Source organism: Misgurnus anguillicaudatus, chromosome 21 (genome assembly GCF_027580225.2).
Source record: "Misgurnus anguillicaudatus chromosome 21, ASM2758022v2, whole genome shotgun sequence".
NCBI lineage: Eukaryota > Metazoa > Chordata > Actinopteri > Cypriniformes > Cobitidae > Misgurnus > Misgurnus anguillicaudatus.
In genome coordinates this window covers 11469927-11492057 of record NC_073357.2, presented here as the reverse complement: position 1 = coordinate 11492057, position 22131 = coordinate 11469927, and the positions used below count along the sequence as shown (strand labels likewise).

At 43.4% G+C, this 22131-nt stretch overlaps 48 non-coding genes and 5 pseudogenes across 48 annotated transcripts; all 53 read left to right on the top strand.

The window, feature by feature from the left end:
- Positions 1–272: 272 nt before the first annotated feature.
- On the top strand, positions 273–391 carry LOC129417011 (5S ribosomal RNA). The gene has a single exon (XR_012363256.1). It is a non-coding gene; the product is annotated as a 5S ribosomal RNA (ribosomal RNA).
- A 141-nt stretch (positions 392–532) lies between these two features.
- On the top strand, positions 533–651 carry LOC129455974 (5S ribosomal RNA). Its single transcript, XR_008648608.1, has one exon. It is a non-coding gene; the product is annotated as a 5S ribosomal RNA (ribosomal RNA).
- Positions 652–792: 141 nt separating this feature from the next.
- On the top strand, positions 793–911 carry LOC141356771 (5S ribosomal RNA). Its single transcript, XR_012363235.1, has one exon. It is a non-coding gene; the product is annotated as a 5S ribosomal RNA (ribosomal RNA).
- Positions 912–1052: 141 nt separating this feature from the next.
- LOC141356760 (5S ribosomal RNA) lies at positions 1053–1171 on the top strand. Its single transcript, XR_012363224.1, has one exon. It is a non-coding gene; the product is annotated as a 5S ribosomal RNA (ribosomal RNA).
- A 129-nt stretch (positions 1172–1300) lies between these two features.
- Positions 1301–1419, top strand: LOC141356749 (5S ribosomal RNA). Its single transcript, XR_012363213.1, has one exon. It is a non-coding gene; the product is annotated as a 5S ribosomal RNA (ribosomal RNA).
- A 141-nt stretch (positions 1420–1560) lies between these two features.
- Positions 1561–1679, top strand: LOC141356738 (5S ribosomal RNA). The gene has a single exon (XR_012363202.1). It is a non-coding gene; the product is annotated as a 5S ribosomal RNA (ribosomal RNA).
- A 141-nt stretch (positions 1680–1820) lies between these two features.
- On the top strand, positions 1821–1939 carry LOC141356727 (5S ribosomal RNA). The gene has a single exon (XR_012363191.1). It is a non-coding gene; the product is annotated as a 5S ribosomal RNA (ribosomal RNA).
- Positions 1940–2080: 141 nt separating this feature from the next.
- Positions 2081–2199, top strand: LOC141356716 (5S ribosomal RNA). The gene has a single exon (XR_012363180.1). It is a non-coding gene; the product is annotated as a 5S ribosomal RNA (ribosomal RNA).
- A 141-nt stretch (positions 2200–2340) lies between these two features.
- LOC141357529 (5S ribosomal RNA) lies at positions 2341–2459 on the top strand. Its single transcript, XR_012364016.1, has one exon. It is a non-coding gene; the product is annotated as a 5S ribosomal RNA (ribosomal RNA).
- Positions 2460–2588: 129 nt separating this feature from the next.
- Positions 2589–2707, top strand: LOC141356704 (5S ribosomal RNA). The gene has a single exon (XR_012363168.1). It is a non-coding gene; the product is annotated as a 5S ribosomal RNA (ribosomal RNA).
- Positions 2708–2848: 141 nt separating this feature from the next.
- Positions 2849–2967, top strand: LOC141357725 (5S ribosomal RNA). Its single transcript, XR_012364212.1, has one exon. It is a non-coding gene; the product is annotated as a 5S ribosomal RNA (ribosomal RNA).
- Positions 2968–3108: 141 nt separating this feature from the next.
- Positions 3109–3227, top strand: LOC141356693 (5S ribosomal RNA). The gene has a single exon (XR_012363157.1). It is a non-coding gene; the product is annotated as a 5S ribosomal RNA (ribosomal RNA).
- A 141-nt stretch (positions 3228–3368) lies between these two features.
- On the top strand, positions 3369–3487 carry LOC141356682 (5S ribosomal RNA). Its single transcript, XR_012363146.1, has one exon. It is a non-coding gene; the product is annotated as a 5S ribosomal RNA (ribosomal RNA).
- A 141-nt stretch (positions 3488–3628) lies between these two features.
- Positions 3629–3747, top strand: LOC141356671 (5S ribosomal RNA). Its single transcript, XR_012363135.1, has one exon. It is a non-coding gene; the product is annotated as a 5S ribosomal RNA (ribosomal RNA).
- Positions 3748–3887: 140 nt separating this feature from the next.
- LOC141356660 (5S ribosomal RNA) lies at positions 3888–4006 on the top strand. Its single transcript, XR_012363124.1, has one exon. It is a non-coding gene; the product is annotated as a 5S ribosomal RNA (ribosomal RNA).
- Positions 4007–4147: 141 nt separating this feature from the next.
- Positions 4148–4266, top strand: LOC141356648 (5S ribosomal RNA). The gene has a single exon (XR_012363112.1). It is a non-coding gene; the product is annotated as a 5S ribosomal RNA (ribosomal RNA).
- Positions 4267–4407: 141 nt separating this feature from the next.
- Positions 4408–4526, top strand: LOC141356637 (5S ribosomal RNA). Its single transcript, XR_012363099.1, has one exon. It is a non-coding gene; the product is annotated as a 5S ribosomal RNA (ribosomal RNA).
- Positions 4527–4667: 141 nt separating this feature from the next.
- On the top strand, positions 4668–4786 carry LOC141357527 (5S ribosomal RNA). The gene has a single exon (XR_012364014.1). It is a non-coding gene; the product is annotated as a 5S ribosomal RNA (ribosomal RNA).
- Positions 4787–4915: 129 nt separating this feature from the next.
- On the top strand, positions 4916–5034 carry LOC141357511 (5S ribosomal RNA). Its single transcript, XR_012363998.1, has one exon. It is a non-coding gene; the product is annotated as a 5S ribosomal RNA (ribosomal RNA).
- A 141-nt stretch (positions 5035–5175) lies between these two features.
- Positions 5176–5294, top strand: LOC141356626 (5S ribosomal RNA). Its single transcript, XR_012363087.1, has one exon. It is a non-coding gene; the product is annotated as a 5S ribosomal RNA (ribosomal RNA).
- Positions 5295–5435: 141 nt separating this feature from the next.
- Positions 5436–5554, top strand: LOC141357440 (5S ribosomal RNA). The gene has a single exon (XR_012363927.1). It is a non-coding gene; the product is annotated as a 5S ribosomal RNA (ribosomal RNA).
- A 141-nt stretch (positions 5555–5695) lies between these two features.
- Positions 5696–5814, top strand: LOC141357526 (5S ribosomal RNA). The gene has a single exon (XR_012364013.1). It is a non-coding gene; the product is annotated as a 5S ribosomal RNA (ribosomal RNA).
- Positions 5815–5943: 129 nt separating this feature from the next.
- On the top strand, positions 5944–6062 carry LOC129418678 (5S ribosomal RNA). Its single transcript, XR_008636198.1, has one exon. It is a non-coding gene; the product is annotated as a 5S ribosomal RNA (ribosomal RNA).
- Positions 6063–6203: 141 nt separating this feature from the next.
- On the top strand, positions 6204–6322 carry LOC129418672 (5S ribosomal RNA). Its single transcript, XR_008636197.1, has one exon. It is a non-coding gene; the product is annotated as a 5S ribosomal RNA (ribosomal RNA).
- A 141-nt stretch (positions 6323–6463) lies between these two features.
- Positions 6464–6582, top strand: LOC141356593 (5S ribosomal RNA). The gene has a single exon (XR_012363055.1). It is a non-coding gene; the product is annotated as a 5S ribosomal RNA (ribosomal RNA).
- Positions 6583–6722: 140 nt separating this feature from the next.
- LOC141356582 (5S ribosomal RNA) lies at positions 6723–6841 on the top strand. Its single transcript, XR_012363045.1, has one exon. It is a non-coding gene; the product is annotated as a 5S ribosomal RNA (ribosomal RNA).
- Positions 6842–6982: 141 nt separating this feature from the next.
- Positions 6983–7101, top strand: LOC141357525 (5S ribosomal RNA). The gene has a single exon (XR_012364012.1). It is a non-coding gene; the product is annotated as a 5S ribosomal RNA (ribosomal RNA).
- Positions 7102–7230: 129 nt separating this feature from the next.
- On the top strand, positions 7231–7349 carry LOC141356571 (5S ribosomal RNA). Its single transcript, XR_012363034.1, has one exon. It is a non-coding gene; the product is annotated as a 5S ribosomal RNA (ribosomal RNA).
- A 129-nt stretch (positions 7350–7478) lies between these two features.
- On the top strand, positions 7479–7597 carry LOC141356561 (5S ribosomal RNA). Its single transcript, XR_012363024.1, has one exon. It is a non-coding gene; the product is annotated as a 5S ribosomal RNA (ribosomal RNA).
- A 141-nt stretch (positions 7598–7738) lies between these two features.
- Positions 7739–7857, top strand: LOC141357724 (5S ribosomal RNA). The gene has a single exon (XR_012364211.1). It is a non-coding gene; the product is annotated as a 5S ribosomal RNA (ribosomal RNA).
- Positions 7858–7998: 141 nt separating this feature from the next.
- LOC141356550 (5S ribosomal RNA) lies at positions 7999–8117 on the top strand. Its single transcript, XR_012363013.1, has one exon. It is a non-coding gene; the product is annotated as a 5S ribosomal RNA (ribosomal RNA).
- A 140-nt stretch (positions 8118–8257) lies between these two features.
- LOC141356539 (5S ribosomal RNA) lies at positions 8258–8376 on the top strand. Its single transcript, XR_012363002.1, has one exon. It is a non-coding gene; the product is annotated as a 5S ribosomal RNA (ribosomal RNA).
- Positions 8377–8517: 141 nt separating this feature from the next.
- Positions 8518–8636, top strand: LOC141357524 (5S ribosomal RNA). Its single transcript, XR_012364011.1, has one exon. It is a non-coding gene; the product is annotated as a 5S ribosomal RNA (ribosomal RNA).
- A 129-nt stretch (positions 8637–8765) lies between these two features.
- LOC141357523 (5S ribosomal RNA) lies at positions 8766–8884 on the top strand. Its single transcript, XR_012364010.1, has one exon. It is a non-coding gene; the product is annotated as a 5S ribosomal RNA (ribosomal RNA).
- Positions 8885–9005: 121 nt separating this feature from the next.
- On the top strand, positions 9006–9124 carry LOC141357723 (5S ribosomal RNA). Its single transcript, XR_012364210.1, has one exon. It is a non-coding gene; the product is annotated as a 5S ribosomal RNA (ribosomal RNA).
- Positions 9125–9265: 141 nt separating this feature from the next.
- Positions 9266–9384, top strand: LOC141356528 (5S ribosomal RNA). The gene has a single exon (XR_012362991.1). It is a non-coding gene; the product is annotated as a 5S ribosomal RNA (ribosomal RNA).
- A 141-nt stretch (positions 9385–9525) lies between these two features.
- On the top strand, positions 9526–9644 carry LOC141356517 (5S ribosomal RNA). The gene has a single exon (XR_012362980.1). It is a non-coding gene; the product is annotated as a 5S ribosomal RNA (ribosomal RNA).
- Positions 9645–9785: 141 nt separating this feature from the next.
- Positions 9786–9904, top strand: LOC141356506 (5S ribosomal RNA). Its single transcript, XR_012362969.1, has one exon. It is a non-coding gene; the product is annotated as a 5S ribosomal RNA (ribosomal RNA).
- A 141-nt stretch (positions 9905–10045) lies between these two features.
- LOC141357999 (5S ribosomal RNA) lies at positions 10046–10164 on the top strand. Its single transcript, XR_012364487.1, has one exon. It is a non-coding gene; the product is annotated as a 5S ribosomal RNA (ribosomal RNA).
- A 121-nt stretch (positions 10165–10285) lies between these two features.
- LOC141356495 (5S ribosomal RNA) lies at positions 10286–10404 on the top strand. Its single transcript, XR_012362958.1, has one exon. It is a non-coding gene; the product is annotated as a 5S ribosomal RNA (ribosomal RNA).
- A 141-nt stretch (positions 10405–10545) lies between these two features.
- LOC141356483 (5S ribosomal RNA) lies at positions 10546–10664 on the top strand. The gene has a single exon (XR_012362946.1). It is a non-coding gene; the product is annotated as a 5S ribosomal RNA (ribosomal RNA).
- Positions 10665–10804: 140 nt separating this feature from the next.
- Positions 10805–10923, top strand: LOC141358162 (5S ribosomal RNA). The gene has a single exon (XR_012364650.1). It is a non-coding gene; the product is annotated as a 5S ribosomal RNA (ribosomal RNA).
- Positions 10924–11064: 141 nt separating this feature from the next.
- LOC141356472 (5S ribosomal RNA) lies at positions 11065–11183 on the top strand. Its single transcript, XR_012362935.1, has one exon. It is a non-coding gene; the product is annotated as a 5S ribosomal RNA (ribosomal RNA).
- Positions 11184–11312: 129 nt separating this feature from the next.
- Positions 11313–11431, top strand: LOC141356460 (5S ribosomal RNA). The gene has a single exon (XR_012362922.1). It is a non-coding gene; the product is annotated as a 5S ribosomal RNA (ribosomal RNA).
- Positions 11432–11572: 141 nt separating this feature from the next.
- LOC141353979 (5S ribosomal RNA) lies at positions 11573–11691 on the top strand (annotated as a pseudogene).
- Positions 11692–11831: 140 nt separating this feature from the next.
- Positions 11832–11950, top strand: LOC141358278 (5S ribosomal RNA). The gene has a single exon (XR_012364767.1). It is a non-coding gene; the product is annotated as a 5S ribosomal RNA (ribosomal RNA).
- Positions 11951–12091: 141 nt separating this feature from the next.
- On the top strand, positions 12092–12210 carry LOC141353965 (5S ribosomal RNA; annotated as a pseudogene).
- Positions 12211–12527: 317 nt separating this feature from the next.
- LOC141358008 (5S ribosomal RNA) lies at positions 12528–12646 on the top strand. Its single transcript, XR_012364497.1, has one exon. It is a non-coding gene; the product is annotated as a 5S ribosomal RNA (ribosomal RNA).
- A 141-nt stretch (positions 12647–12787) lies between these two features.
- LOC141354361 (5S ribosomal RNA) lies at positions 12788–12906 on the top strand (annotated as a pseudogene).
- A 133-nt stretch (positions 12907–13039) lies between these two features.
- Positions 13040–13158, top strand: LOC141356379 (5S ribosomal RNA). Its single transcript, XR_012362838.1, has one exon. It is a non-coding gene; the product is annotated as a 5S ribosomal RNA (ribosomal RNA).
- A 6767-nt stretch (positions 13159–19925) lies between these two features.
- On the top strand, positions 19926–20044 carry LOC141356449 (5S ribosomal RNA). Its single transcript, XR_012362911.1, has one exon. It is a non-coding gene; the product is annotated as a 5S ribosomal RNA (ribosomal RNA).
- A 141-nt stretch (positions 20045–20185) lies between these two features.
- LOC129413318 (5S ribosomal RNA) lies at positions 20186–20304 on the top strand (annotated as a pseudogene).
- Positions 20305–20445: 141 nt separating this feature from the next.
- LOC129416574 (5S ribosomal RNA) lies at positions 20446–20564 on the top strand (annotated as a pseudogene).
- The last annotated feature ends 1567 nt before the right edge of the window (positions 20565–22131 follow it).

The window sequence follows — 22131 nt, the reverse complement described above, 5'->3', positions numbered from 1 at the left end:
TGTTAGGAAAATTATTCAATAAAAAAAAAAAAAAAAAAAAAAAAAAGCACGCCCGCTCTCGTCTGATCTCGGAAGCCAAGCAGGGTCGGGCCTGGTTAGTACTTGGATGGGAGACCGCCTGGGAATACCAGGTGCTGTAAGCATTTAATTAATTATTTAATTATTTATTCATATAATTTTTTTCCAGAAATGCATCCTTTCTGTAAGCGTTCGCCGATGGCATGGCGTTGCCACATTAGTCTTGAAGTGGCTCTCGAATCGAGTCAGTGCTCGCTTACGGCCACACCACCCTGAGCACGCCCGCTCTCGTCTGATCTCGGAAGCCAAGCAGGGTCGGGCCTGGTTAGTACTTGGATGGGAGACCGCCTGGGAATACCAGGTGCTGTAAGCATTTAATTCTTTATTTAATTAATTATTTAATTATTTATTCATATAATTTTTTTCCAGAAATGCATCCTTTCTGTAAGCGTTCGCCGATGGCATGGCGTTGCCACATTAGTCTTGAAGTGGCTCTCGAATCGAGTCAGCGCTCGCTTACGGCCACACCACCCTGAGCACGCCCGCTCTCGTCTGATCTCGGAAGCCAAGCAGGGTCGGGCCTGGTTAGTACTTGGATGGGAGACCGCCTGGGAATACCAGGTGCTGTAAGCATTTAATTCTTTATTTAATTAATTAATTAATTATTTATTCATATAATTTTTTTCCAGAAATGCATCCTTTCTGTAAGCGTTCGCCGATGGCATGGCGTTGCCACATTAGTCTTGAAGTGGCTCTCGAATCGAGTCAGCGCTCGCTTACGGCCACACCACCCTGAGCACGCCCGCTCTCGTCTGATCTCGGAAGCCAAGCAGGGTCGGGCCTGGTTAGTACTTGGATGGGAGACCGCCTGGGAATACCAGGTGCTGTAAGCATTTAATTCTTTATTTAATTAATTATTTAATTATTTATTCATATAATTTTTTTCCAGAAATGCATCCTTTCTGTAAGCGTTCGCCGATGGCATGGCGTTGCCACATTAGTCTTGAAGTGGCTCTCGAATCGAGTCAGCGCTCGCTTACGGCCACACCACCCTGAGCACGCCCGCTCTCGTCTGATCTCGGAAGCCAAGCAGGGTCGGGCCTGGTTAGTACTTGGATGGGAGACCGCCTGGGAATACCAGGTGCTGTAAGCATTTAATTAATTATTTAATTATTTATTCATATAATTTTTTTCCAGAAATGCATCCTTTCTGTAAGCGTTCGCCGATGGCATGGCGTTGCCACATTAGTCTTGAAGTGGCTCTCGAATCGAGTCAGCGCTCGCTTACGGCCACACCACCCTGAGCACGCCCGCTCTCGTCTGATCTCGGAAGCCAAGCAGGGTCGGGCCTGGTTAGTACTTGGATGGGAGACCGCCTGGGAATACCAGGTGCTGTAAGCATTTAATTCTTTATTTAATTAATTATTTAATTATTTATTCATATAATTTTTTTCCAGAAATGCATCCTTTCTGTAAGCGTTCGCCGATGGCATGGCGTTGCCACATTAGTCTTGAAGTGGCTCTCGAATCGAGTCAGCGCTCGCTTACGGCCACACCACCCTGAGCACGCCCGCTCTCGTCTGATCTCGGAAGCCAAGCAGGGTCGGGCCTGGTTAGTACTTGGATGGGAGACCGCCTGGGAATACCAGGTGCTGTAAGCATTTAATTCTTTATTTAATTAATTATTTAATTATTTATTCATATAATTTTTTTCCAGAAATGCATCCTTTCTGTAAGCGTTCGCCGATGGCATGGCGTTGCCACATTAGTCTTGAAGTGGCTCTCGAATCGAGTCAGCGCTCGCTTACGGCCACACCACCCTGAGCACGCCCGCTCTCGTCTGATCTCGGAAGCCAAGCAGGGTCGGGCCTGGTTAGTACTTGGATGGGAGACCGCCTGGGAATACCAGGTGCTGTAAGCATTTAATTCTTTATTTAATTAATTATTTAATTATTTATTCATATAATTTTTTTCCAGAAATGCATCCTTTCTGTAAGCGTTCGCCGATGGCATGGCGTTGCCACATTAGTCTTGAAGTGGCTCTCGAATCGAGTCAGCGCTCGCTTACGGCCACACCACCCTGAGCACGCCCGCTCTCGTCTGATCTCGGAAGCCAAGCAGGGTCGGGCCTGGTTAGTACTTGGATGGGAGACCGCCTGGGAATACCAGGTGCTGTAAGCATTTAATTCTTTATTTAATTAATTATTTAATTATTTATTCATATAATTTTTTTCCAGAAATGCATCCTTTCTGTAAGCGTTCGCCGATGGCATGGCGTTGCCACATTAGTCTTGAAGTGGCTCTCGAATCGAGTCAGCGCTCGCTTACGGCCACACCACCCTGAGCACGCCCGCTCTCGTCTGATCTCGGAAGCCAAGCAGGGTCGGGCCTGTTTAGTACTTGGATGGGAGACCGCCTGGGAATACCAGGTGCTGTAAGCATTTAATTAATTATTTAATTATTTATTCATATAATTTTTTTCCAGAAATGCATCCTTTCTGTAAGCGTTCGCCGATGGCATGGCGTTGCCACATTAGTCTTGAAGTGGCTCTCGAATCGAGTCAGCGCTCGCTTACGGCCACACCACCCTGAGCACGCCCGCTCTCGTCTGATCTCGGAAGCCAAGCAGGGTCGGGCCTGGTTAGTACTTGGATGGGAGACCGCCTGGGAATACCAGGTGCTGTAAGCATTTAATTCTTTATTTAATTAATTATTTAATTATTTATTCATATAATTTTTTTCCAGAAATGCATCCTTTCTGTAAGCGTTCGCCGATGGCATGGCGTTGCCACATTAGTCTTGAAGTGGCTCTCGAATCGAGTCAGCGCTCGCTTACGGCCACACCACCCTGAGCACGCCTGCTCTCGTCTGATCTCGGAAGCCAAGCAGGGTCGGGCCTGGTTAGTACTTGGATGGGAGACCGCCTGGGAATACCAGGTGCTGTAAGCATTTAATTCTTTATTTAATTAATTATTTAATTATTTATTCATATAATTTTTTTCCAGAAATGCATCCTTTCTGTAAGCGTTCGCCGATGGCATGGCGTTGCCACATTAGTCTTGAAGTGGCTCTCGAATCGAGTCAGCGCTCGCTTACGGCCACACCACCCTGAGCACGCCCGCTCTCGTCTGATCTCGGAAGCCAAGCAGGGTCGGGCCTGGTTAGTACTTGGATGGGAGACCGCCTGGGAATACCAGGTGCTGTAAGCATTTAATTCTTTATTTAATTAATTATTTAATTATTTATTCATATAATTTTTTTCCAGAAATGCATCCTTTCTGTAAGCGTTCGCCGATGGCATGGCGTTGCCACATTAGTCTTGAAGTGGCTCTCGAATCGAGTCAGCGCTCGCTTACGGCCACACCACCCTGAGCACGCCCGCTCTCGTCTGATCTCGGAAGCCAAGCAGGGTCGGGCCTGGTTAGTACTTGGATGGGAGACCGCCTGGGAATACCAGGTGCTGTAAGCATTTAATTCTTTATGTAATTAATTATTTAATTATTTATTCATATAATTTTTTTCCAGAAATGCATCCTTTCTGTAAGCGTTCGCCGATGGCATGGCGTTGCCACATTAGTCTTGAAGTGGCTCTCGAATCGAGTCAGCGCTCGCTTACGGCCACACCACCCTGAGCACGCCCGCTCTCGTCTGATCTCGGAAGCCAAGCAGGGTCGGGCCTGGTTAGTACTTGGATGGGAGACCGCCTGGGAATACCAGGTGCTGTAAGCATTTAATTCTTTATTTAATTAATTATTTAATTATTTATTCATATAATTTTTTCCAGAAATGCATCCTTTCTGTAAGCGTTCGCCGATGGCATGGCGTTGCCACATTAGTCTTGAAGTGGCTCTCGAATCGAGTCAGCGCTCGCTTACGGCCACACCACCCTGAGCACGCCCGCTCTCGTCTGATCTCGGAAGCCAAGCAGGGTCGGGCCTGGTTAGTACTTGGATGGGAGACCGCCTGGGAATACCAGGTGCTGTAAGCATTTAATTCTTTATTTAATTAATTATTTAATTATTTATTCATATAATTTTTTTCCAGAAATGCATCCTTTCTGTAAGCGTTCGCCGATGGCATGGCGTTGCCACATTAGTCTTGAAGTGGCTCTCGAATCGAGTCAGCGCTCGCTTACGGCCACACCACCCTGAGCACGCCCGCTCTCGTCTGATCTCGGAAGCCAAGCAGGGTCGGGCCTGGTTAGTACTTGGATGGGAGACCGCCTGGGAATACCAGGTGCTGTAAGCATTTAATTCTTTATTTAATTAATTATTTAATTATTTATTCATATAATTTTTTTCCAGAAATGCATCCTTTCTGTAAGCGTTCGCCGATGGCATGGCGTTGCCACATTAGTCTTGAAGTGGCTCTCGAATCGAGTCAGCGCTCGCTTACGGCCACACCACCCTGAGCACGCCCGCTCTCGTCTGATCTCGGAAGCCAAGCAGGGTCGGGCCTGGTTAGTACTTGGATGGGAGACCGCCTGGGAATACCAGGTGCTGTAAGCATTTAATTCTTTATTTAATTAATTATTTAATTATTTATTCATATAATTTTTTTCCAGAAATGCATCCTTTCTGTAAGCGTTCGCCGATGGCATGGCGTTGCCACATTAGTCTTGAAGTGGCTCTCGAATCGAGTCAGCGCTCGCTTACGGCCACACCACCCTGAGCACGCCCGCTCTCGTCTGATCTCGGAAGCCAAGCAGGGTCGGGCCTGTTTAGTACTTGGATGGGAGACCGCCTGGGAATACCAGGTGCTGTAAGCATTTAATTAATTATTTAATTATTTATTCATATAATTTTTTTCCAGAAATGCATCCTTTCTGTAAGCGTTCGCCGATGGCATGGCGTTGCCACATTAGTCTTGAAGTGGCTCTCGAATCGAGTCAGCGCTCGCTTACGGCCACACCACCCTGAGCACGCCCGCTCTCGTCTGATCTCGGAAGCCAAGCAGGGTCGGGCCTGGTTAGTACTTGGATGGGAGACCGCCTGCGAATACCAGGTGCTGTAAGCATTTAATTCTTTATTTAATTAATTATTTAATTATTTATTCATATAATTTTTTTCCAGAAATGCATCCTTTCTGTAAGCGTTCGCCGATGGCATGGCGTTGCCACATTAGTCTTGAAGTGGCTCTCGAATCGAGTCAGCGCTCGCTTACGGCCACACCACCCTGAGCACGCCCGCTCTCGTCTGATCTCGGAAGCCAAGCAGGGTCGGGCCTGGTTAGTACTTGGATGGGAGACCGCCTGGGAATACCAGGTGCTGTAAGCATTTAATTCTTTATTTAATTAATTAATTAATTATTTATTCATATAATTTTTTTCCAGAAATGCATCCTTTCTGTAAGCGTTCGCCGATGGCATGGCGTTGCCACATTAGTCTTGAAGTGGCTCTCGAATCGAGTCAGCGCTCGCTTACGGCCACACCACCCTGAGCATGCCCGCTCTCGTCTGATCTCGGAAGCCAAGCAGGGTCGGGCCTGGTTAGTACTTGGATGGGAGACCGCCTGGGAATACCAGGTGCTGTAAGCATTTAATTCTTTATTTAATTAATTATTTAATTATTTATTCATATAATTTTTTTCCAGAAATGCATCCTTTCTGTAAGCGTTCGCCGATGGCATGGCGTTGCCACATTAGTCTTGAAGTGGCTCTCGAATCGAGTCAGCGCTCGCTTACGGCCACACCACCCTGAGCACGCCCGCTCTCGTCTGATCTCGGAAGCCAAGCAGGGTCGGGCCTGTTTAGTACTTGGATGGGAGACCGCCTGGGAATACCAGGTGCTGTAAGCATTTAATTAATTATTTAATTATTTATTCATATAATTTTTTTCCAGAAATGCATCCTTTCTGTAAGCGTTCGCCGATGGCATGGCGTTGCCACATTAGTCTTGAAGTGGCTCTCGAATCGAGTCAGCGCTCGCTTACGGCCACACCACCCTGAGCACGCCCGCTCTCGTCTGATCTCGGAAGCCAAGCAGGGTCGGGCCTGGTTAGTACTTGGATGGGAGACCGCCTGGGAATACCAGGTGCTGTAAGCATTTAATTCTTTATTTAATTAATTATTTAATTATTTATTCATATAATTTTTTTCCAGAAATGCATCCTTTCTGTAAGCGTTCGCCGATGGCATGGCGTTGCCACATTAGTCTTGAAGTGGCTCTCGAATCGAGTCAGCGCTCGCTTACGGCCACACCACCCTGAGCACGCCCGCTCTCGTCTGATCTCGGAAGCCAAGCAGGGTCGGGCCTGGTTAGTACTTGGATGGGAGACCGCCTGGGAATACCAGGTGCTGTAAGCATTTAATTCTTTATTTAATTAATTATTTAATTATTTATTCATATAATTTTTTTCCAGAAATGCATCCTTTCTGTAAGCGTTCGCCGATGGCATGGCGTTGCCACATTAGTCTTGAAGTGGCTCTCGAATCGAGTCAGCGCTCGCTTACGGCCACACCACCCTGAGCACGCCCGCTCTCGTCTGATCTCGGAAGCCAAGCAGGGTCGGGCCTGGTTAGTACTTGGATGGGAGACCGCCTGGGAATACCAGGTGCTGTAAGCATTTAATTCTTTATTTAATTAATTATTTAATTATTTATTCATATAATTTTTTCCAGAAATGCATCCTTTCTGTAAGCGTTCGCCGATGGCATGGCGTTGCCACATTAGTCTTGAAGTGGCTCTCGAATCGAGTCAGCGCTCGCTTACGGCCACACCACCCTGAGCACGCCCGCTCTCGTCTGATCTCGGAAGCCAAGCAGGGTCGGGCCTGGTTAGTACTTGGATGGGAGACCGCCTGGGAATACCAGGTGCTGTAAGCATTTAATTCTTTATTTAATTAATTATTTAATTATTTATTCATATAATTTTTTTCCAGAAATGCATCCTTTCTGTAAGCGTTCGCCGATGGCATGGCGTTGCCACATTAGTCTTGAAGTGGCTCTCGAATCGAGTCAGCGCTCGCTTACGGCCACACCACCCTGAGCACGCCCGCTCTCGTCTGATCTCGGAAGCCAAGCAGGGTCGGGCCTGTTTAGTACTTGGATGGGAGACCGCCTGGGAATACCAGGTGCTGTAAGCATTTAATTAATTATTTAATTATTTATTCATATAATTTTTTTCCAGAAATGCATCCTTTCTGTAAGCGTTCGCCGATGGCATGGCGTTGCCACATTAGTCTTGAAGTGGCTCTCGAATCGAGTCAGCGCTCGCTTACGGCCACACCACCCTGAGCACGCCCGCTCTCGTCTGATCTCGGAAGCCAAGCAGGGTCGGGCCTGGTTAGTACTTGGATGGGAGACCGCCTGGGAATACCAGGTGCTGTAAGCATTTAATTAATTATTTAATTATTTATTCATATAATTTTTTTCCAGAAATGCATCCTTTCTGTAAGCGTTCGCCGATGGCATGGCGTTGCCACATTAGTCTTGAAGTGGCTCTCGAATCGAGTCAGCGCTCGCTTACGGCCACACCACCCTGAGCACGCCCGCTCTCGTCTGATCTCGGAAGCCAAGCAGGGTCGGGCCTGGTTAGTACTTGGATGGGAGACCGCCTGGGAATACCAGGTGCTGTAAGCATTTAATTCTTTATTTAATTAATTATTTAATTATTTATTCATATAATTTTTTTCCAGAAATGCATCCTTTCTGTAAGCGTTCGCCGATGGCATGGCGTTGCCACATTAGTCTTGAAGTGGCTCTCGAATCGAGTCAGCGCTCGCTTACGGCCACACCACCCTGAGCACGCCTGCTCTCGTCTGATCTCGGAAGCCAAGCAGGGTCGGGCCTGGTTAGTACTTGGATGGGAGACCGCCTGGGAATACCAGGTGCTGTAAGCATTTAATTCTTTATTTAATTAATTATTTAATTATTTATTCATATAATTTTTTTCCAGAAATGCATCCTTTCTGTAAGCGTTCGCCGATGGCATGGCGTTGCCACATTAGTCTTGAAGTGGCTCTCGAATCGAGTCAGCGCTCGCTTACGGCCACACCACCCTGAGCACGCCCGCTCTCGTCTGATCTCGGAAGCCAAGCAGGGTCGGGCCTGGTTAGTACTTGGATGGGAGACCGCCTGGGAATACCAGGTGCTGTAAGCATTTAATTCTTTATTTAATTAATTATTTAATTATTTATTCATATAATTTTTTCCAGAAATGCATCCTTTCTGTAAGCGTTCGCCGATGGCATGGCGTTGCCACATTAGTCTTGAAGTGGCTCTCGAATCGAGTCAGCGCTCGCTTACGGCCACACCACCCTGAGCACGCCCGCTCTCGTCTGATCTCGGAAGCCAAGCAGGGTCGGGCCTGGTTAGTACTTGGATGGGAGACCGCCTGGGAATACCAGGTGCTGTAAGCATTTAATTCTTTATTTAATTAATTATTTAATTATTTATTCATATAATTTTTTTCCAGAAATGCATCCTTTCTGTAAGCGTTCGCCGATGGCATGGCGTTGCCACATTAGTCTTGAAGTGGCTCTCGAATCGAGTCAGCGCTCGCTTACGGCCACACCACCCTGAGCACGCCCGCTCTCGTCTGATCTCGGAAGCCAAGCAGGGTCGGGCCTGTTTAGTACTTGGATGGGAGACCGCCTGGGAATACCAGGTGCTGTAAGCATTTAATTAATTATTTAATTATTTATTCATATAATTTTTTTCCAGAAATGCATCCTTTCTGTAAGCGTTCGCCGATGGCATGGCGTTGCCACATTAGTCTTGAAGTGGCTCTCGAATCGAGTCAGCGCCCGCTTACGGCCACACCACCCTGAGCACGCCCGCTCTCGTCTGATCTCGGAAGCCAAGCAGGGTCGGGCCTGTTTAGTACTTGGATGGGAGACCGCCTGGGAATACCAGGTGCTGTAAGCATTTAATTAAATATTTATTCATATAATTTTTTTCCAGAAATGCATCCTTTCTGTAAGCGTTCGCCGATGGCATGGCGTTGCCACATTAGTCTTGAAGTGGCTCTCGAATCGAGTCAGCGCTCGCTTACGGCCACACCACCCTGAGCACGCCTGCTCTCGTCTGATCTCGGAAGCCAAGCAGGGTCGGGCCTGGTTAGTACTTGGATGGGAGACCGCCTGGGAATACCAGGTGCTGTAAGCATTTAATTCTTTATTTAATTAATTATTTAATTATTTATTCATATAACTTTTTTCCAGAAATGCATCCTTTCTGTAAGCGTTCGCCGATGGCATGGCGTTGCCACATTAGTCTTGAAGTGGCTCTCGAATCGAGTCAGCGCTCGCTTACGGCCACACCACCCTGAGCACGCCCGCTCTCGTCTGATCTCGGAAGCCAAGCAGGGTCGGGCCTGGTTAGTACTTGGATGGGAGACCGCCTGGGAATACCAGGTGCTGTAAGCATTTAATTCTTTATTTAATTAATTATTTAATTATTTATTCATATAATTTTTTTCCAGAAATGCATCCTTTCTGTAAGCGTTCGCCGATGGCATGGCGTTGCCACATTAGTCTTGAAGTGGCTCTCGAATCGAGTCAGCGCTCGCTTACGGCCACACCACCCTGAGCACGCCCGCTCTCGTCTGATCTCGGAAGCCAAGCAGGGTCGGGCCTGGTTAGTACTTGGATGGGAGACCGCCTGGGAATACCAGGTGCTGTAAGCATTTAATTCTTTATGTAATTAATTGTTTAATTATTTATTCATATAATTTTTTTCCAGAAATGCATCCTTTCTGTAAGCGTTCGCCGATGGCATGGCGTTGCCACATTAGTCTTGAAGTGGCTCTCGAATCGAGTCAGCGCTCGCTTACGGCCACACCACCCTGAGCACGCCCGCTCTCGTCTGATCTCGGAAGCCAAGCAGGGTCGGGCCTGGTTAGTACTTGGATGGGAGACCGCCTGGGAATACCAGGTGCTGTAAGCATTTAATTCTTTATTTAATTAATTATTTAATTATTTATTCATATAATTTTTTTCCAGAAATGCATCCTTTCTGTAAGCGTTCGCCGATGGCATGGCGTTGCCACATTAGTCTTGAAGTGGCTCTCGAATCGAGTCAGCGCTCGCTTACGGCCACACCACCCTGAGCACGCCCGCTCTCGTCTGATCTCGGAAGCCAAGCAGGGTCGGGCCTGGTTAGTACTTGGACGGGAGACCGCCTGGGAATACCAGGTGCTGTAAGCATTTAATTAATTATTTATTCATATAATTTTTTTCCAGAAATGCATCCTTTCTGTAAGCGTTCGCCGATGGCATGGCGTTGCCACATTAGTCTTGAAGTGGCTCTCGAATCGAGTCAGCGCTAGCTTACGGCCACACCACCCTGAGCACGCCCGCTCTCGTCTGATCTCGGAAGCCAAGCAGGGTCGGGCCTGGTTAGTACTTGGATGGGAGACCGCCTGGGAATACCAGGTGCTGTAAGCATTTAATTCTTTATTTAATTAATTATTTAATTATTTATTCATATAATTTTTTTCCAGAAATGCATCCTTTCTGTAAGCGTTCGCCGATGGCATGGCGTTGCCACATTAGTCTTGAAGTGGCTCTCGAATCGAGTCAGCGCTCGCTTACGGCCACACCACCCTGAGCACGCCCGCTCTCGTCTGATCTCGGAAGCCAAGCAGGGTCGGGCCTGGTTAGTACTTGGATGGGAGACCGCCTGGGAATACCAGGTGCTGTAAGCATTTAATTCTTTATTTAATTAATTATTTAATTATTTATTCATATAATTTTTTTCCAGAAATGCATCCTTTCTGTAAGCGTTCGCCGATGGCATGGCGTTGCACATTAGTCTTGAAGTGGCTCTCGAATCGAGTCAGCGCTCGCTTACGGCCACACCACCCTGAGAACGCCCGCTCTCGTCTGATCTCGGAAGCCAAGCAGGGTCGGGCCTGGTTAGTACTTGGATGGGAGACCGCCTGGGAATACCATGTGCTGTAAGCATTTAATTCTTTATTTAATTAATTATTTAATTATTTATTCATATAATTTTTTTCCAGAAATGCATTCTTTCTGTAAGCGTTCGCCGATGGCATGGCGTTGCCACATTAGTCTTGAAGTGGCTCTCGAATCGAGTCAGCGCTCGCTTACGGCCACACCACCCTGAGCACGCCCGCTCTCGTCTGATCTCGGAAGCCAAGCAGGGTCGGGCCTGGTTAGTACTTGGATGGGAGACCGCCTGGGAATACCAGGTGCTGTAAGCATTTAATTAATTATTTAATTATTTATTCATATCATTTTTTTCCAGAAATGCATCCTTTCTGTAAGCGTTCGCCGATGGCATGGCGTTGCCACATTAGTCTTGAAGTGGCTCTCGAATCGAGTCAGCGCTAGCTTACGGCCACACCACCCTGAGCACGCCCGCTCTCGTCTGATCTCGGAAGCCAAGCAGGGTCGGGCCTGGTTAGTACTTGGATGGGAGACCGCCTGGGAATACCAGGTGCTGTAAGCATTTAATTCTTTATGTAATTAATTATTTAATTATTTATTCATATAATTTTTTTCCAGAAATGCATCCTTTCTGTAAGCGTTCGTCGATGGCGTGGCGTTGCCACATTAGTCTTGAAGTGGCTCTCGAATCGAGTCAGTGCTCGCTTACGGCCACACCACCCTGAGCACGACCGCTCTCGTCTGATCTCGGAAGCCAAGCAGTGTCGGGCCTGGTTAGTACTTGGATGGGAGACCGCCTGGGAATACCAGGTGCTGTAAGCATTTAATTCTTTATTTAATTAATTATTTAATTATTTATTCATATAATTTTTTCCAGAAATGCATCCTTGCGGTAAGCGTTCGCCAATGGCGTGGCGTTGCCACATTACTCTTGAAGTGAATCTCGAATCGAGTCAGCGCTAGCTTACGGCCACACCACCCTCAGCACGCCCGCTCTCGTCTGATCTCGGAAGCCAAGCAGGGTCGGGCCTGGTTAGTACTTGGATGGGAGACCGCCTGGGAATACCAGGTGCTGTAAGCATTTAATTCTTTATTTAATTAATTATTTAATTATTTATTCATATAATTTTTTTCCAGAAATGCATCCTTTCTGTAAGCGTTCGCCGATGGCATGGCGTTGCCACATTAGTCTTGAAGTGGCTCTCGAATCGAGTCAGCGCTCGCTTACTGCCACACCACCCTGAGCACGCCCGCTCTCGTCTGATCTCGGAAGCCAAGCAGGGTCGGGCCTGGTTAGTACTTGGATGGGAGACCGCCTGGGAATACCAGGTGCTGGAAGCATTTAATTCTTTATTTAATTATTTATTCATATAATTTTTTCCCAGAAATGCAGCCTTTCTGTAAGCGTTCGCCGATGGCATGGCGTTGCCACATTAGTCTTGAAGTGGCTCTCGAATCGAGTCAGCGCTCGCTTACTTGGATGGGAGACCGCCTGGGAATACCAGGTGCTGTAAGCATTTAATTCTTTATTTATTTAATTATTTAATTATTTATTCATATAATTTTTTTCCAGAAATGCATCCTTTCTGTAAGCGTTCGCCGATGGAATGGCGTTGCCACATTAGTCTTGAAGTGGCGCTCGAATCGAGTCAGTGCTAGCTTACGGCCACACCACCCTGAGGACGCCCGCTCTCGTCTGATCTCGGAAGCCAAGCAGGGTCGGGCCTGGTTAGTACTTGGATGGGAGACCGCCTGGGAATACCAGGTGCTGTAAGTATTTAATTCTTTATTTAATTAATTATTTAATTATTTATTCATATAATTTTTTTCCAGAAATGCATCCTTTCTGTAAGCGTTTGCCGATGGCATGGCGTTGCCACATTAGTCTTGAAGTGGCTCTCGAATCGAGTCAGCGCTCGCTTACGGCCACACCACCCTGTGCACGCCCGCTCTCGTCTGATCTTGAAATCCAAGCAGGGTCGGGCCTGGTTAGTACTTGGATGGGAGACCGCCTGGGAATACCAGGTGCTGTATGCATTTAATTCTTTATTTAATTAATTATTTATTCATATAATTTTTTTCCAGAAATGCATCCTTTCTGTAAGCGTTCGCCGATGGCATGGCGTTGCCACATTAGTCTTGAAGTGGCTCTCGAATCGGATCAGCGCTCGCTTACGGCCACACCACCCTGAGCACGCCCGCTCTCGTCTGAACTCGGAAGCCAAGCAGGGTCGGGCCTGGTTAGTACTTGGATGGGAGACCGCCTGGGAATACCAGGTGCTGTAAGCATTTAATTCTTTATTTAATTAATTATTTAATTATTTATTCATATAATTTTTTCCAGAAATGCATCCTTTCTGTAAGCGTTCGCCGATGGCATGGCGTTGCCACATTAGTCTTGAAGTGGCTCTCGAATCGAGTCAGCGCTTGCTTACGGCCACACCACCCTGAGCACGCCCGCTAGTTGGTACGTTCCAGGAAGTGTGAGGCTGCAGTAGAGAGGGAAAGGCTCTCCACACGTTTGAGTTTTTCTATTTGTGTTTGTTTAGTTCTAAAAGGTTTTTTTGTTTGTTTGTTTTTTGTTATTTTGTTACTTGTCCTCCCAACAGCTTAGCTGTTTGGGAGGGATCGTTTTAGTTTTCTTGTGTGTTGTTGCTTGTTTCTTTGAGGAATGGACAATATAACAGCAACAGACATGGATTTAGAACGAGGAACGCATCAGCAAATGGAAAACGGACTGGAAAAAAGACAACGAGATAAGGATGGCCCTGAAAGGAGGTATAAAAGATACTACACTAAAGAAGCAACGGTGGTAGTTGATCTGGCAGAGGTGCATGAAGGAAAACCAGAGGACATAATTCAGGCATTGCTTGACAAGATGGACGTTACAAGCATACTAGCGGTAAGGCCCAAAACGATGAAAGATTATGAAATTACCTTTGAAAAGGAGGAAGATATTGAAAAGTTGGATGGAGGACTAATGATTAAAGGAATGATTTGTGAAATTAAAAAGTTGAACAATAAAGATTTTGTTGTCTCTTTTATGCATCTGCCCGCATACCTGGACGACGGCGAGATATTACAGAAGCTGGAGGGATGGGGGGTAACTCCCATCTCACAGATAAGGAGAAGATTCTACAACGGCACCCATATAGAGGATGGAACAAGGTTCCTGAAGGTACGGTTCCCAAAAGAAGTGGCCTCCTTGCCCTACAGCACTAGACTTGAAACGGGAGAAGGTCCTCAATACTTCAGAGTGATACATAGCCAGCAGGTGAGAACCTGCAGGTTGTGTATGAGCCCCGAACACATGATGAAGGACTGTCCGGATTTTAAATGCTTTAAATGCGAGGAAACAGGCCACTTCGCGAGGGACTGCAAGGTAGTGAGGTGTCCGGACTGCAAGCGTGCACTGGACAAGTGCGAATGCTGGTACAGAGACCATCAACAGGAAGAAGAGCAGGAGAGCGGGCAGATGCATGAAACAGACAACGAAGAGGAGCAACGTGAGGACACTGGAGCGACACAAGGAGAGGACAATGACAACGAGATTGAAAAGACTGAATTAACACAGGAAAGTGAGGAGCAAAATGAGAACACTGGAGTGACACAAGGAGAGGACAATGACAACGAAATTGAAAAGACTGAATTAACACAGGAAAGCGAGGAAATGGAGGATCTGATGGAGGAAAACGATACTCAACAAATTGAAACGAAGGAGCCAAAGGAGAAAGAACAAACTGGAGAGGAGGAAGGAAAGGACAAAGACAGTGAAAACATTGACGAAGGCAGCACGTTGGGAACAACCAAGAAAAGAAGGAGAAAAATTAAGGTAATACCAAATTTAGAGAAAGCTAAAAATAAAATGTGGAAACAAAGTTCTGAAGAGATACAAGGCTGTGGAAGAAGTGAAAAGGCAGGGGAGGAAAATTGACTAACAAAATGTTGATGCAAAAGTTTGTCTTTTTTTCTTTTTATTTAATGGTGTTAAAAATTGTGAGCTTTAATGCAAGGGGATTAATGAATGGTGTGAAATTTGAAAAAGTTAAGGAACTGTGTAGAGATGAAGATGTGATTTTATTGCAAGAGACAAACTGGAAAGAAAGTGTAATGGAGGATTTTAAAAGAAGATGGGAAGGAGAATTATTTTTTAATAATGGAGAGGGAAAAATGGGAGGAGGAGTGGCGGTGTTAATAAGACAAGATAGAGGTATCAAGACAAAACTAATGTATAATGACACAAAAGGGAAATGCATGGCAGTAGAAATTAAGATAGAAGAAGATGATTTTATTTTAGTAAACGTACATGCTCCAAATGAAGAAATAGAAAAGAAAAGATATTTTAATGTTATAGCTGAAGTAGTTGAAAAATGGGAGAGGGTAATGATTGCGGGGGATTTTAACACTGTTTTTAGTCAAATGGACATGGTAAATGGAATGATCTTTAAATCAGATGGGGGTAGAAAGGAGTTAAGGTCGTTGATGGGGAAAAAAACATGATTGATGTGTGGAGGGAGAGAAATGAAAAAAAAGAAGGAATATACAAGAAGACAGCTGGTGGGGAATTTTATGTGTCAAACTAGAATAGACCACTTTTTAAGCACCAGGAATTTGGAATGTTTTATTGATGGAGTGTTTTATAAAGAAACAACTTTAAGTGATCACAAAATGGTGTTAATGAGAATGGATTTTAAAAGAGAAATGAAGGGACCAGGGGTATGGATTTTAAACACTGAAGTTTTAAAGGAACAGCATTTTAAAAAAGAGATAGAAAATATATTAGATGAAGGAAAAAAAGACCTTATGTATATAGAAGATAAAAGACAATGGTGGGAAAACATGAAATATGACATTAGGAAATATGCAATGAGCTATAGTAAATTGTTGCAAAAGGTGAAAAGAATAAAAGAGGAAGAAATAAGAAAAACATTAAAAGAGGAGTTAAACAAAAATGAGGTAAACATACAAAGAGTAATCGAAGTGGAGGAAAAACTAAAGAAAATAGAAGAAGAAAAGTACAAAGGGGCGATGCTAAGAAGCAAAGCGAAATACACAGTAGAAGGAGAAAAATGCAACAAGTTCTTTTTTAACCTTGAGAAAAGTAGGGGGAAGGCAGGAATAATTAAAGAACTCAGAAACAAAGAAGGAAAAGTGATATTAAGTACAGAGGGTATTTTAAAAGAGGTAAACCAGTTTTATGAGGAACTTTTTACATCAGAAGAAGGAGATGAGACAAAAAGAAAAATCTTATTACAGCAAATAACGAGAAAAGTTGATAAAGAAGACAAAAATGATTGTGAAAAAGATATTACAACAGAAGAAATTATAGAAGCCATCAATCAATTAGGAAAGAAGAAAAGCCCAGGGATAGATGGCATTGGGAATGAGTTTTATAAAGCTTTCAAAGGAAAAATAAGTATTATTTTAAAAGAGGTTTATGAGGAGATCTTTGAAAAAGGAAAAGTGCACCCAAGAATGGGGTTAGGTCTAATGAAAATTATATATAAGAAAAAAGGAAATAAAACAGACTTGAAAAATTATAGACCAATCACAATGCTAAACACAGACCTTAAAGTTTTAGCTAAAGTTTTAGCAAATAGACTAAAACAGGTACTGCCCAATATAATTGAAACTAATCAAGCTTACGGAGTAATGGGAAGAGATATAGCAGATATTACAAGCAGCATTAGAGATATAACATGGTATATAAAAGAAAAGGGTAAAAGCGCATATATAATAAGCATGGACTTTGAGAAGGCATTTGATAGAGTGGAACACAGATTCTTATTTGCAGTTCTAAAACAATTTGGCTTTGGGCAGAAATTCATAAAATGGATTTCAGTTTTATATACTGACATTTTAACTAAGGTAAAATGTAATGGTTTTTTAACTCAACCCTTTAAAGTTTTAAGATCTATTAGACAAGGGTGTCCACTCTCAGCACAGCTGTACTCTTTGGTGGCAGAACCCCTAGGGCTTCTAATTAACAGAGGAAAACATATAAATGGAATAGAATTAGAAGACAAAGAGGAATTAACAAGAATATTCCAATACGCAGATGACACGACAATTGTAGTTGAGAATATAGAAAGCGTAAAAGAAGTAATGGAAAAAATGAAATGCTACTGTATGGGCTCAGGTGCAAAACTAAATGAGGATAAAACAGTATATATGAAGTTTGGAACAACAGAGGTTTTAACGGAGGTTGTTCAAGGAGGTACAAGAGATGAAGATATTAGGTGTTATTTTAGCAAAAAATGAAAAAGAGGCTGTCAACAACTTGTGGGAGCAAACGTTGGGAGGGATGGAGAGAAGATTGATTTTTTGGAGAAATATGTTTTTAAGTTTAAAGGGGAAAATTTTAATTGTCAACATGCTAATGCTTTCTAAGATGTGGTATAATTTGCATGTGATGTCACTGCCGAACTGGGTTGCCCAAAGAATAAAAAAGAGTGTTTTAGAATTTTTATGGGAAAAAAAGCCTCCAAGGATAGCATATCATATGCTTATAGGAAAACCAGAAGGGGGAGGGCTAGGATTGCAAGATGTAGAACAAAAGATGAACAGTATGAGGGTAAAAGTGGTCAGAAAATATCTGGATGACAAAAACAAAGCTGAGTGGAAGAAATTGATGGGTTTTTATTTAAACAAATGTGGAGGTTTTAAGCTTGAAGAAGACACTTTATGGATGAAGCTAAAAGCCTGGATGATGGAAGGGATTCCACAGTTTTATAAGGAGGTTTTAAATGCATGGAGGCTTTTTTAACTGAGGTGGATTTTAATCCAGAGGGGAGGGAAAGGATTTTAAATCAGCCTCTGTTTTTAAATGATAAAATCAAAATAAATGAGAAAGACATTTATTATAAGAAGTGGTTACAAGTGGGGATCGTAAAAGTCAGAGACATCTTGTGGGAAGTTAAAGAAGGATTTTTACCAATCCAGGTCATTATTGATGCAATGGAGGATGAGAAGGAAGATTTTAATGTGACAACTTTAATAAACCAATATGAGGAAGTTAAGAAAGCAATTCCAAGACAGTGGTTAGAAGTGATAAATAAAAGGGAGGGAAAGGAAGATAAGATGATGGTGTTTTTAAAATGTAAAGACAAAAGGGTTAATTTTATTTTGGGAACAGTGAAAATGTTTTATGATTTTTTTACAAAAACAGTTTTTAAAGCACCTGTTGCTAACCAGATGTGGCTAAGACACTTTATTGAACTTGATGAAAAGGACATTTGGAAAAATAGAACATGGAAGTGGTTAAATGTGGACTTGGAATGTTTTGACTATTTTATCAGACATAATGTAATTTTTACTGAAATGAAACTATGTGCAATGAACAAACAAACAAATGCCCAGTGTAAAGTCTGTAAAAAAGAGGATGAAGGTATGTTACATCTGTTTTTATTCTGTGAAAAGCTGAACCCATTTTTTAATGAACTTAAAGAAATTGTCACAGAATTAAGAGAAAATGAAGAGGTAACTTAGCCTGACGTTGTCATACTCAATTCTAGTCAGAATTTGAGTCTGATACCGCTCCATTGAGCTAAAATTATGAAACGTGTCTCAACCGAAAAATGCCTCTGCACTCAATTGGATAGACATACGACCATGTGTGTGATGTTGAAATGGCGTCTTTAGCAGCCTGACCGAACTGCTAGTAATTTCGCTACAATGATACTAACATCTTTTTAATTATACTAAGTCTTAATTAGCGAAGGTACATCAACACCTACGTTTACAACATTTCATTTATATCACAACATTAAGTATTTACTAAGTCATACAGTAAGACTATCTCTTACCATTTGTACGTTAGGTGAACTTCATCCACGACGATAGCTACCCATTACGTTGGCTTGAAAAATATCGGAGCCTAGCATGTCCCTCCACTTATTCAGCAGTCACGATTCCAGGCTTCCGAAAAGAAGCTGGCAACGACCGCTAATTATATCCATCTCGTCGTGCACGCCGAGTTGCATCGCCGTGATACGCATTTCAGTTGCTTCTTTAACTTTGTCCTCCATAGGAAGGACGGCGAAAACATAAACAAATGCCTTGATCGCGTTTCTCTGTTCCTCTTTTTAAATCAATGCTCTGTCGATATCTTTTAGAACAGACTCAATGTCAGAATCCACACATTTGAATTCACCAGCGGCAGCCATTTCATTGTAAACAGATTGAACACACGCGCTCTTTGGTGACGTGGTTGATACGTTACTGTTGATCATCTGTCCATCATCGTATAAAGCCCGCCCTCACAATTTGATTCGTCGGCCGGTTTTGGTATTCGCATAGTAGCTCCTCAACGGTGAATCCCCAGACCGATCTTCCCCGATCGGCTGGCACCCAGGCTAGAGGTAACTGACTGGAAGAGATTTTTTATGCTGGGAATGACAGAGAACAAAGAAAACAGGAAACTTGTGAATTTGTTGTTAATCATAGCGAAAAAAGCAATATGGAAAAGAAGGAATGTAGCAAGACACAGGAATTTTACTTTGAACCTATGGGTGCTTTTTAAGCAGATGGTAGAAGACTATGTGGAAATGTTGTACAATTATTTTAAATTGGAGAACAAGATGGGGGACTTTTACAAAATCTTTCCAAAGATGTTATAGGTGTTTTTAATCAAAAGCTTTTTAACATGCTAGGAGAAGATGAACTTTTGTTTTAGTTTCTTGGTTTAAAATTGTGTTCTGAATGTGTGAAAAAGATGCTTCTGCGATGTGACTTATGAAATGTTTCCTTAAAAATTACATTTTTTGTATGCTGATGTATTTTATATGAAATAACAATAAAAAAAAATAAAAAAAAGCACGCCCGCTCTCGTCTGATCTCGGAAGCCAAGCAGGTTCGGGCCTGGTTAGTACTTGGATGGGAGACCGCCTGGGAATACCAGGTGCTGTAAGCATTTAATTCTTTATTTAATTAATTATTTATTTAATTACTTATTCATATAATTTTTTTCCAGAAATGCATCCTTTCTGTAAGCGTTCGCCGATGGCATGGCGTTGCCACATTAGTCTTGAAGTGGCTCTCGAATCGAGTCAGCGCTCGCTTACGGCCACACCACCCTGAGCACGCCCGCTCTCGTCTGATCTCGGAAGCCAAGCAGGGTCGGGCCTGGTTAGTACTTGGATGGGAGACCGCCTGGGAATACCAGGTGCTGTAAGCATTTAATTCTTTATTTAATTAATTATTTAATTATTTATTATTATTTTTTTTTTTCATAAATGCATCCTTTCTGTAAGCGTTCGCCGATGGCATGGCGTTGCCACATTAGTCTTGAAGTGGCTCTCGAATCGAGTTAGTGCTCGCTTACGGCCACACCACCCTGAGCACGCCCGCTCTCGTCTGATCTCGAAAGCCAAGCAGGGTCGGGCCTGCTTAGTACTTGGATGGGAGACCGCCTGGGAATACCAGGTGCTGTAAGCATTTAATTCTTTATTTAATTAATTATTTAATTATTTATTCATATAATTTTTTTCCAGAAATGCATCCTTTCTGTAAGCGTTCGCCGATGGCATGGCGTTGCCACATTAGTCTTGAAGTGGCTCTCGAATCGAGTCAGCGCTCGCTTACGGCCACACCACCCTGAGCACGCCCGCTCTCGTCTGATCTCGGAAGCCAAGCAGGGTCGGGCCTGTTTAGTACTTGGATGGGAGACCGCCTGGGAATACCAGGTGATGTAAGCATTTAATTATTTATTCATATAATTTTTTTCCAGAAATGCATCCTTTCTGTAAGCGTTCGCCGATGGCATGGCGTTGCCACATTAGTCTTGAAGTGGCTCTCGAATCGAGTCAGCGCTCGCTTACGGCCACACCACCCTGAGCACGCCCGCTCTCGTCTGATCTCGGAAGCCAAGCAGGGTCGGGCCTGGTTAGTACTTGGATGGGAGACCGCCTGGGAATGGCTCATGACCCCTCCAAGTCCCTATCCTGGGTCCCGATCACCTTGGAAAAAGCCAGGTAAACAGATCAGTAGGACGGTGGAGGGAGGAGATGTGTTAGATATTGGTGGGGCCAAATAGAGGTCAATGTTTTCTCACTTCAGAACATCAATTCTAAATTTACTGTTCTTTTTATGTTTTTGTGAGTAAGACCATGAAGACTAGAATCTTTGACTTCAATGTTTTATTAAGTATAATATGATGTCTGTCACTTAATGTAACATACATCATGCTTTAATGAAAACAATAAAAAAACAAGCTATGTAACAAATGTTTTTGCTCATATCTATTTGATGTATGAATGGATGCACTTTACAAATAAACTTGAGACTTTTAGTTACAATGTTTGCAAGATCACTGAAAAAATCTAAGAAGCTATATTAAGGCTACTTGAATAAAGTGTAATTTGCTCATATCTGAGATATTATTCACTCTATATGCCCTATTCGCCCTCTAGAAAGCATGAAAAATTTACACATAAAATGGCCTTAATGGAATTTTAGAAAAATACTTAATCTTTACCATACTGGTAAGTAATTCAGCCTCTGCTATACTCAATACAGTTTCATGTGACAGTCTTTACCTCTATTAAGTGGACAAATGGAGAACAAGAGAGAGGAATCATATATTCGGAAACATTCTTTTTTTATTTGTTCAACAATATATATCTATAGAAATAAATAAACAACACAACAATAATAACAATAACACAGGTCACAAGGTAAACAGAATAGAATTTACATTAATTATTAAGTAATTTAGCAGAAAATAGCTAAATAGGTACTAATAAGTTATTATTTACAGGATTCTTTTTAAGATTTATACATGTACACATTGAACAATATACAATATAAGTACAATCAGTGTTGGGGAAAGTTACTTTCCCCAATACTGTGTACAATATATACAAGGGGATGAAGTAAACTAGGTCTGATCCAGGTCTGAACCAGGTACAAGCCATAACCCAGAAATCTGCTATTGTGATTTGGGTGATGTAGTTGGCCCTCTAATTGTTATTTGTCTTCATTTTTAGTTCTTCATCTACTACACTTTTGAAGTGTTTGAAACTGTTGAACACAACACCTTCAAAACCTGAAGTGGTGGACTTTCTAGTTGCTGGGCAATACGTAAATATTTTTCGGCTACTTTCAGCAGCCTTGTCTTTGGACGGCGTGTACCTGCCCACCACACTGGGGTACTTGGTAGGCCCCACAAGGCTTCGGGGATTTATGAGGCTTGATTGGTCTGGATGTCAGCGCAGGAGGCGGTGCGAAAGGTATGAACCCTTGACTGCTGGATGCCCCACAGAG